Below are 8,591 nucleotides of genomic sequence, written 5' to 3' on the forward strand. Positions count from 1 at the left end.
ATTGCTTTCTTAGTTGCCTTTTGTTGGATTTTAAAAGCTTCCCAATCATCCAAATTCCCACTCAGTTTTGCTACCTTATATGCCCTTTCCTTGGCCTTTATGCAGACCTTAACTTCACTTGTCAGCTACAGTTGCCTAGCTCTGCCACTTGAGAACAACTTCTGTGGGACATAACTATCCTGCACCCTATGAACTATTCCCAGAAACTTCAGCCATCTCTGTTCTGCCGTCATCCCTGCTACTATCCCCCTCCAATCCACCTAGGCAAGCTCCTCTCTCATGCCTCTGTAGTTCACTTTATTCCATTGTGCTACTGATACATGTGAATTATGCTTCTTACTCTCAAATTGCAGTATGAATTCAATCATATTATGATCACTGCCTCCTAAGCGTTCCTTTACATTAAGCTCCCTAATAAGATCTGAGTTATTACACAACACCCAGTCTAAGAAAGCCTTTCCCCAAGTAGGCTCAAGCACAAGCTGCTCTAAAAACACATCTCTAGCATTCAACAAATTCCTTTTCTTGTCTGTCACCAACCTAATTTTCCCAATCCCCTTGCATATTGAAGTCCCGCATTACAATTGTGTTATTACCTTTTCCAGCTCCCTTTTGCAATCTTAACCCCATATCTTGGCTACTATTTAAAGGCCTATATATGATTCCCATGATGTTTTTTTTACCCTTCAATTTCTTAACTCCATCCACAAAGATTCAACATTCTCTGACCCTGTGTCACCTCTTTCTAAAGATGTAAGTCCATCTCTTACCAACAGAGCCACACCACTGCCTATGCCTTCCTGCCTGTCCTTCGATACAAAGTATATCCTTTGATGTTAAACTCCCAACTATGACCTTCTTTCAGCCACGACTCAGTGATGCCCAATCTCTAATTGCACCACAACTTTGTCCACCTTATTCCGAATGCTACATGCATTTAAATAGTCATAGTCATACTTTATTGATCCCGAGGGAAATTGGTTTTCGTTACAGTTGCACTATAAGTAATTAAATAGTAATAAAACCATAAATAATTAAATAGTTATATGTAAATTATGCCAGGAAATAAGTCCAGGACCAGCCTCTTGGCTCAGGGTGTCTGACCCTCCAAGGGAGGAGTTGTAAAGTTTGATGGCCACAGGCAGGAATGACTTCCTATGACGCTCAGTGTTGCATCTTGGTGGAATGAGTCTCTGGCTGAATGTACTCCTGTGTCCAACCAGTCCATTATGTAGTGGATGAGAGACATTGTCCAAGATGGCATGCAACTTGGACAGCATCCTCTATTCAGACACCACCGTCAGAGAGTCCAGTTCCATCCCCACAACGTTACTGGCCTTACGAATGAGTTTGTTGATTCTGTTGGTGTCTGCTACCCTCAGCCTGCTGCCCCAGCACACAACAGCAAACATGATAGCACTGGCCACCACAGACTCGTAGAACATCCTCAGCATCGTCCGACAGATGTTAAAGGACCTTCAGTCCTATATTCTTTGCCCTTATGAATTTTGCCTCTGTGGTACAACTTAACACTTTGCTCTGTCTGCAGTTGTACGCAGTCATTAGCTTGGCCTTCTTTACATTCATATTACATATTACATCATCTTCTTGTAAACCTGCTGGCTCATCCTTAGCTCTATCACACTGGTTCCCATCCCTCTGCCATATTAGCTTAAAGCACTCCCAACAGCTCTAGTAAACCTGCCCGGATGAATATCGCCCCGCGGATTCAAATCAGCCCATTTCTTTTCCTGCCCCAGAAGAAGGTCGCAATGATCCAGAAATCTGAATCCCTGCCCCCGCTCCAATTCTTCAGCCATGCATTTATCCTCCACCTCATTCTATTCCTATCCTCACTGTTGTGTGGCACAGGAAGCAATCCCGCGATTACTACCCTTGAGGTCCTGCTTCTCAGCTTCCTTCCTAACTCCCTGTATACTTTTTTCAGGACCTCCTCCCTTTTTCTACCTGCGTCATTGGTACCAACACGTACCATGACTTCTGGCTGCTCACCCTTCATTTTCAGAATATTGTGGATGCATCCAGAAACATCTCGGACCCTGGCACCTGGGAGGCAAACTGCCATTTGCGTTTCCTTTCTGCATCCACAGAATCACCTATTTGTCTCCCTAACTATAGAGCGGTTACTGCTATTACTGCTGCCATCCTCTTCCATTCACTACTCTTCTGAGCCACAGGGCCAGACTCAGTGCCAGAGGCACGGCCACTGTTGCTTCCCCCAAGTAGGTCGCACTCCCCCCAGCAGTGCTCAAAATGGAGTACTTAATGTTGAGGGGGACGGTCTCTCAGTTTCTTAAGATTCCCAGGTCTGTCAGTCTCTCAGAGTCCCCAAGTCTCCCTTCCTCTTGAGTTCCTTGGGTCTCCCTCTCAGATTTCTCAGGTCTCTCAAGTTGTCCCTGGATCTCATGTTTTCAGGTCTACCCTGGGCCATCAGGTGTTGTAATGAATTCATCAGGCCTCTGCAAGGCGACAGAAAGCATTGGGCTCTGAGGTTTTCAGAGGAGCTGAATTGGTTAACTTTTGTTGAACGGCTGTCGTTAATTGTTTAGAATTCCTTATGTCTTCCTTCAACAACTTGCTTTTTGTGCTGTGGTATCCAGGTGCCCTCTGTTTAAGCTTGTTAAGTTTGTTTTCATCGGCTCAGAGGTTACATGTTACTGGCAAGCAAATTAGCACTAATTGCAAGGTCCTCATTTTGAGAATGTTATTTCTTGCAGTGTTGCTCGGCCATGGCTCCGATGTTTTTATAGAATTATGATGAATAAACTCTTGTCGCCATCTCTACATCAGAATCTGTCTTTCCTCTTGGCTCTTGGGTTCCAATATTGCCAGTGCATATCATGACAAATTTTGTCATATTCTGATCACTGCCTCCTAAAGGATTATTACCTTAAGTTCCCAATAAAATCTCATTCATTACACAACACCCCATCCATAATTGCCTTTCTCTTAGTGGGCTTAACCATAAACCGCTCTAAAAAGCTGCCTTGGAGGCATTCTACAAAGTCCATCTCTTGGGATCCAGGACCAATCTGATTTTCCAAATGTACCTGTATAATAAAATCCCCATGACTATCATAACATTACCTTTTTCCATGCCTTTCTATCTCCCATTGTAATTTGAACCCCAGATCCTGACTACTATTTGATGGCCATCAGGTCTTTTCACCCTTGCAGTTTCTTAATTCTACAACAAAGATTCTTTATCTTCCAATCCTATGACAACATTTTCTTAGGTTTTGATTTCATCTTTTACCAACAGACCCACCCCACCACCGCTGCTGGGATGTTAGTCCCAGTACGTATATCAATTGCTGTTGAAAATGGAGAATCCAGTCAAAAGGACCAACACTGTTTGGCATAATGAGGCACTCTCTGTGTTTCAGGATTACTTTGAACAGAGTAACTGGCAGATGTTTATGGAAGCCTCATCTGTCACTGGCTACATCTGTAAGTGTGTAGACGATGTTGGTAGCTCAATAACAGTCACATTACGACTCAACAAGAAGTCCCAGATGAACACAGGTGCACTCCCTACTAAAAGCCCGGAAAGTTACCTTCAAGTCCGGAGACAGAACAGCTCCCAGAGCCGTCAGGAGAAACATCATCTTAACCATCAAGAGGGCAAAGACTGCCTATGTACAAATAATTCAGGAACACCTGTCCGATAACAATCCAGAATCAGAATCAGGTTTATTATCACTGGCATGTGACATGAAATTTGTTAACTTAGCAGTAGCAGTTCAATGCAATACATCAGCGGTCCCCAACCACCGGGCCGCGAGGAAACGTTATGATTTGGCGATATGAGTCAGCTGCACCTTTCCTCATTCCCTGTCACCCACTGTTGAGCCATTACGCACGCGAGGTCATTACCCGCTCGTCATCCGTGTCAGCGCGGGAAGGAGATCAACTCCTCGAGCTTGCAAATGACGACGGGCTGAAAAGTATGTTTGACATAACATCTCTGCCGGCGTTCTGGATCAAAGTCAAGGCTAAATATCCTGAGATAGCCACGAAAGCACTGAAAACATTGCTTCCATTTCCAACATATCTCTGCAATGAATGCAAAGAAAATTAAACTGCGGAAAAGACTGGACATTAGGAACCCCCTTCGAGTATCGCTGTCTCCCATCACCCCTCGATAGGACCGTCTTGTTGCAGGAAAACAAGCCCAGGGCTCCCACTGATTCAGCCATATTGACGCGTTGCAATGATTTTTTTTCTGTTCTTACAGGGAAAATATGCTCTGTGTGTTTAATATTAAATTCGTTAGATAAACCCTTTTAGAAACGAAATTGAGTGCCTTCGCCATTTATATTCCCGTCGTGATTAACAGCGCCCCCCCCTCCCGAACAGAATCGCCAAAAACGATTTGAAGCAAAAAACGGCACGTGCACGCATACGCAATTACGCATGCGCACTGGTGCCCACGCAAGGCTTCATGGTCATTGTAGTCTTTTTTTGGGGTAAACACAACGTATTTGACAGCTACTGTAATCTTGTCCGTTGGCAACCATCGCAGCTCTTTATGGACATCACCAACTCTTCACTCATCCTGGCTGTTGTTCCCATCATCCCTGTACCAAAGAACTCTACACCTTCTGAACTAAACAGCTACCACTCTGTAGCACTGACACCAATTATCATGAAATGCTTTGAATGGCTGGTAATGGCACACATCAAAAACTCCATTCCTGCCACACTGGACACTCACTAATATGCTTACTAATGCTCCACATAGCATCTCTCATGCACCTGGTCCTGACACACCTAGAAAACAAGGACACAGGTCAGAACATTGTTTCTGGATTTTAGTTTGGAATTCACTTGAACTTGAAGGTACAGGGTAAATGGCAGGATTCTTGACAGTGTGGAGGAACAGAGGGATCTTGGAGTCCATGTCTATAGATTCTTCAAAGTTGCCATGCTAGTTGATAGTGTGGTGACGATGGTGTATGATGTGTTGGCCTTCATTAGTCACGGGACTGAGTTCAGGAACGGTGAGGTAGTGTAGTTCTATAAAACTCCGGCTAGATACCCTTAGAGTATTTTGTACATTTCTGGCCATTTCATTATAGGAAGGATGTGGAAGGTTTAGAGAAGGTGTGAAGGAGATTTACCAGCATGTTGTCTGGATTAGAGAGTATGTCTTTAGAGGAGAGGTTGAGCAAGCTAGGGCTTTTCTCTTTGGAGTGAAGGAGGATGAGAAGTAACTTGATAATGACGTATAAAATCTCAGCAGGCCAGACAACATCTATGGAAAACAATTGATGTTTTGGACCCAGCCCCTTCAAGAGGACTGAAGAAAAAAGCAGAGAATCAGAATAAGAAGGTGGGGAGAGGATGACAAAGTACATGGTAGTAAATGACGGGTGAAACTGGGAGAGGGGGAGGGATGAAGTTAAGAGTGGGAACTTGATTGGTGAGAGAGATAAAGGGCTGCAGAAGGGGGAATCTGATAGGAGAGGACAGAAGGCTATGGTAGAAAGGGAAGGGGGAGGAGCACCAAAGGGAGGTGATGGGCAGGTAAGGTGAGAGAGGGAAATAGGAATAGGGAATGATGAAGTGGGAGGGGGGGCAATTACCAGAAGTTTGAGAAAGCAATGTTCATGCCATCAGGTTGGAGGCTACCCAGACAGAATGTAAGGTGTTGCTCCTCCAACCTGAGTGTGGTTTCATCGCAACAGCAGAGGAGGCCATGGCCTGACATGTTGGAATGGGAAGTAGAATTAAAATGGGTCTGATCTTCACTCTCAACGATTTCTCTTTTGGCTCCCCTCACTTCCTTTTAACAAAAGGTGTAGCCAATGGCGCTCACAAGGGTCCCAGTTATGTCAACTACGTGGAACAGTCTATATTCCAACCCTACACTGGTATTGCTCCCCAACTTTTCCTATGCTACATTGACAACTGCATTGGTGCTACTTCCTGCACTAATGCTGATCTCATCGACTTCGTACACTTTGCCTGTAACTTCCACCCTGCCATCAAATTTACCAGGTCAATTTCGGACTCCTCCCTCCCTTTTCTTGATCTCTCTGTCTCTGTCTCTGGAAACAGCTTATCTACTGATATGTTTTATAAACCCACTGATTCTCACAACTACTTGGACTATACCTCTTCCCAGCCTATTACTTGTAAAAATGCCATCCTCTTCTCTCAACTCCTCCGTCTCTGCCACATTTGCTCTCAGGATGAAGCTTTTCATTCCAGAACTAAGGAGATGACCTCCTTCTTCAAAGAAAGGGGCTTCCTTTCCTCCACCATCAATGTGGCCCTCGACCTCAACTCTTCCATTCGTGCATGCCTGCTCTTACCGCATCCACCCACCACCCCTCCAGGGATAGTGTTCCTCTTGTCCTCACCTACCACTCCACCATGTACAGCACATAATTCTCCGTAACTTCCACTATCTTCAACGGGATGTCACTGCCAAGAACATCTTTCCATCCCTTACTTCCTGCTTTCCACAGGGATCGCTCTCTATGTGATTCCCTCGTCCATTTGTCCCTCGTCAATGATCTCCGTTCTGGTACTAATCCTTGCAAGCAGAACAAGTGCCACTCCTGCCCCTACACCTCCTCCCTCACTACCATTGAGGGCCCCAAACAGTTCTTCCAGGTGAGTCTTTTGGGGTCATCTACTGTATCCGGTGTTCACGGTGCGGCTTCCTGTATATCAGTGATTCCCAACGTAGATTGGGAGACAGATTTGCCAAGCACCTCTAGTCCATCAGAAAGAACAGGATCTCTCAGTGGCCACCCATTTCAATTCTACTTCCCATTCCCATTCCAACATGTCAGTCCAGGGCCTCCTCTACTGCCACAATGAGACCACACTCAGGGTGGAAGAGCAACACCTTGTATTCCGTCAAGGTAGCCTCCAACCTGATGGCATGAACATCGATTTCATGAATTTCCGGTAATTGCCCCCCCCCCACCCCTTCTCCATTCTATAAGATACAGGAGCAGAATTAGGCCATTTGGCCCATTCAGTCTGCTCCGCCGTTTCATCATGGCTGATTCAATTTTCCCCTCAGTCCCAATTTCCTGCTTTCTCCCTCCATGCCCTGTCTAATCAGGAATCTGGTCAACCTCTGCCTTGCATATGCAGAAAGACTTGGCCTCCATAGCTGCCTGTGGCAAAGAATTCCAGTCACCACCCATTTTAATTCCACTTCTCATTCCTAATCCGACATGTCAATTCATTTCCTCCTCTGCTGCCACGGTAAGGCTGCATTCAGGTTGGAGGAGCAGCACCATATATTCCGTCCAGGTAGCCTCCAAATTGATGGCATGAGCATCAACTTCTCGAACTTATGGTAATGCCCCCCCCCAACATTCCCCATTCCTATTTTCCACTCTCACCTTATCTCCTTGCCATTTTGTGTATGTCGCTTGAAAGAATTCCACAGATTCACCATTCTCTGGCAAAGAAATTCCTCCTCATCTCCATTCTAAGAGGACGCCCTTCTATTCTGAGGTTGCGTCCTCTTGTCTTAGACTCCCCCAACATAGGAAACATCCTCTTCACATCCACTCTATCAAGGCCTTTCACCATTCAATAGGTTTCAATGAGGTCATCCCTCATTCTTCTGAATTCCGTTGAGTACAGGCCCAGAGCCATCAAACACTCTTCATATGACAAACCATTCAATCCTGGGATTATCTTCATGAACCTCTTTGAACTCTCTCCAGTTTCAGCATATCCTTTCTAAAATAAGGGGTCTGCTCACAATATGCCAAGTGAGGCCTCTACAGTGCTTTATAAAGTCTCAACATTACAACCTTGCTTTTGTATTCTAATCCTCTCGAAATGAATGTTAACATTGCATTTGCCTTTCTCACCACAGACTCAACCTGAAAATTAACCTTTAGGGAATCCTGCACAAGGATCCCAAGCCCCTTTGCACCTCTGTTTTTTATATTTTCTCTCCACATAGAAAATAGTCAACCCCTTCGTTTCCTCGACCAATCACTTCCCAAAACTGTATTCCATCTGCCATTACTTTGCCCATTCTCCTAATCTGACAAAGCCCTTCTGTAGCCTCTCTATTTCCTCAAAAGTACCTGCCCCTCCACATATCTTCATATCATCTGCAAACTTCGCAAAAAAGCCATCAATTCCAACATTCAAATCATTAATATATAAGATAAAAGGAATCAGTACCAGACCCCTGTGGAACACCACTAGTCTCTGGCAGCCACCCAGAAAAAGTTTCCTTCATTCCCACTCTTTTCCTCCTGCCAATCATCCACTGTTTTATCCATGTTAGTATCTTTCTTGTAATACCTTAGGCTCATAGCTTGTTAAGCAGCCTCATGTACGGCACTTTGTCAAAGGCTTACTGAAAATCCAAATACACAACATCAACCAATTATCCTTTGTCTATCCTGCTTGCTATTTCTTCAAAGAATTCCAACAGATTTGTCAGGCAAGATTTTTCCTTGAGGAAACCATGCTGACTATAGCCTATTGTATTATGTGCCTCCAAGTACCCTGAGACCTCATCCTTAATAATCAACTCCAACATCTTCCCAACCAGTTAGTCAGACTAACTGGCCTAT

The sequence above is a fragment of the Mobula hypostoma genome, chromosome 5, assembly GCF_963921235.1.
Source record: "Mobula hypostoma chromosome 5, sMobHyp1.1, whole genome shotgun sequence".
Lineage (NCBI taxonomy): Eukaryota > Metazoa > Chordata > Chondrichthyes > Myliobatiformes > Myliobatidae > Mobula > Mobula hypostoma.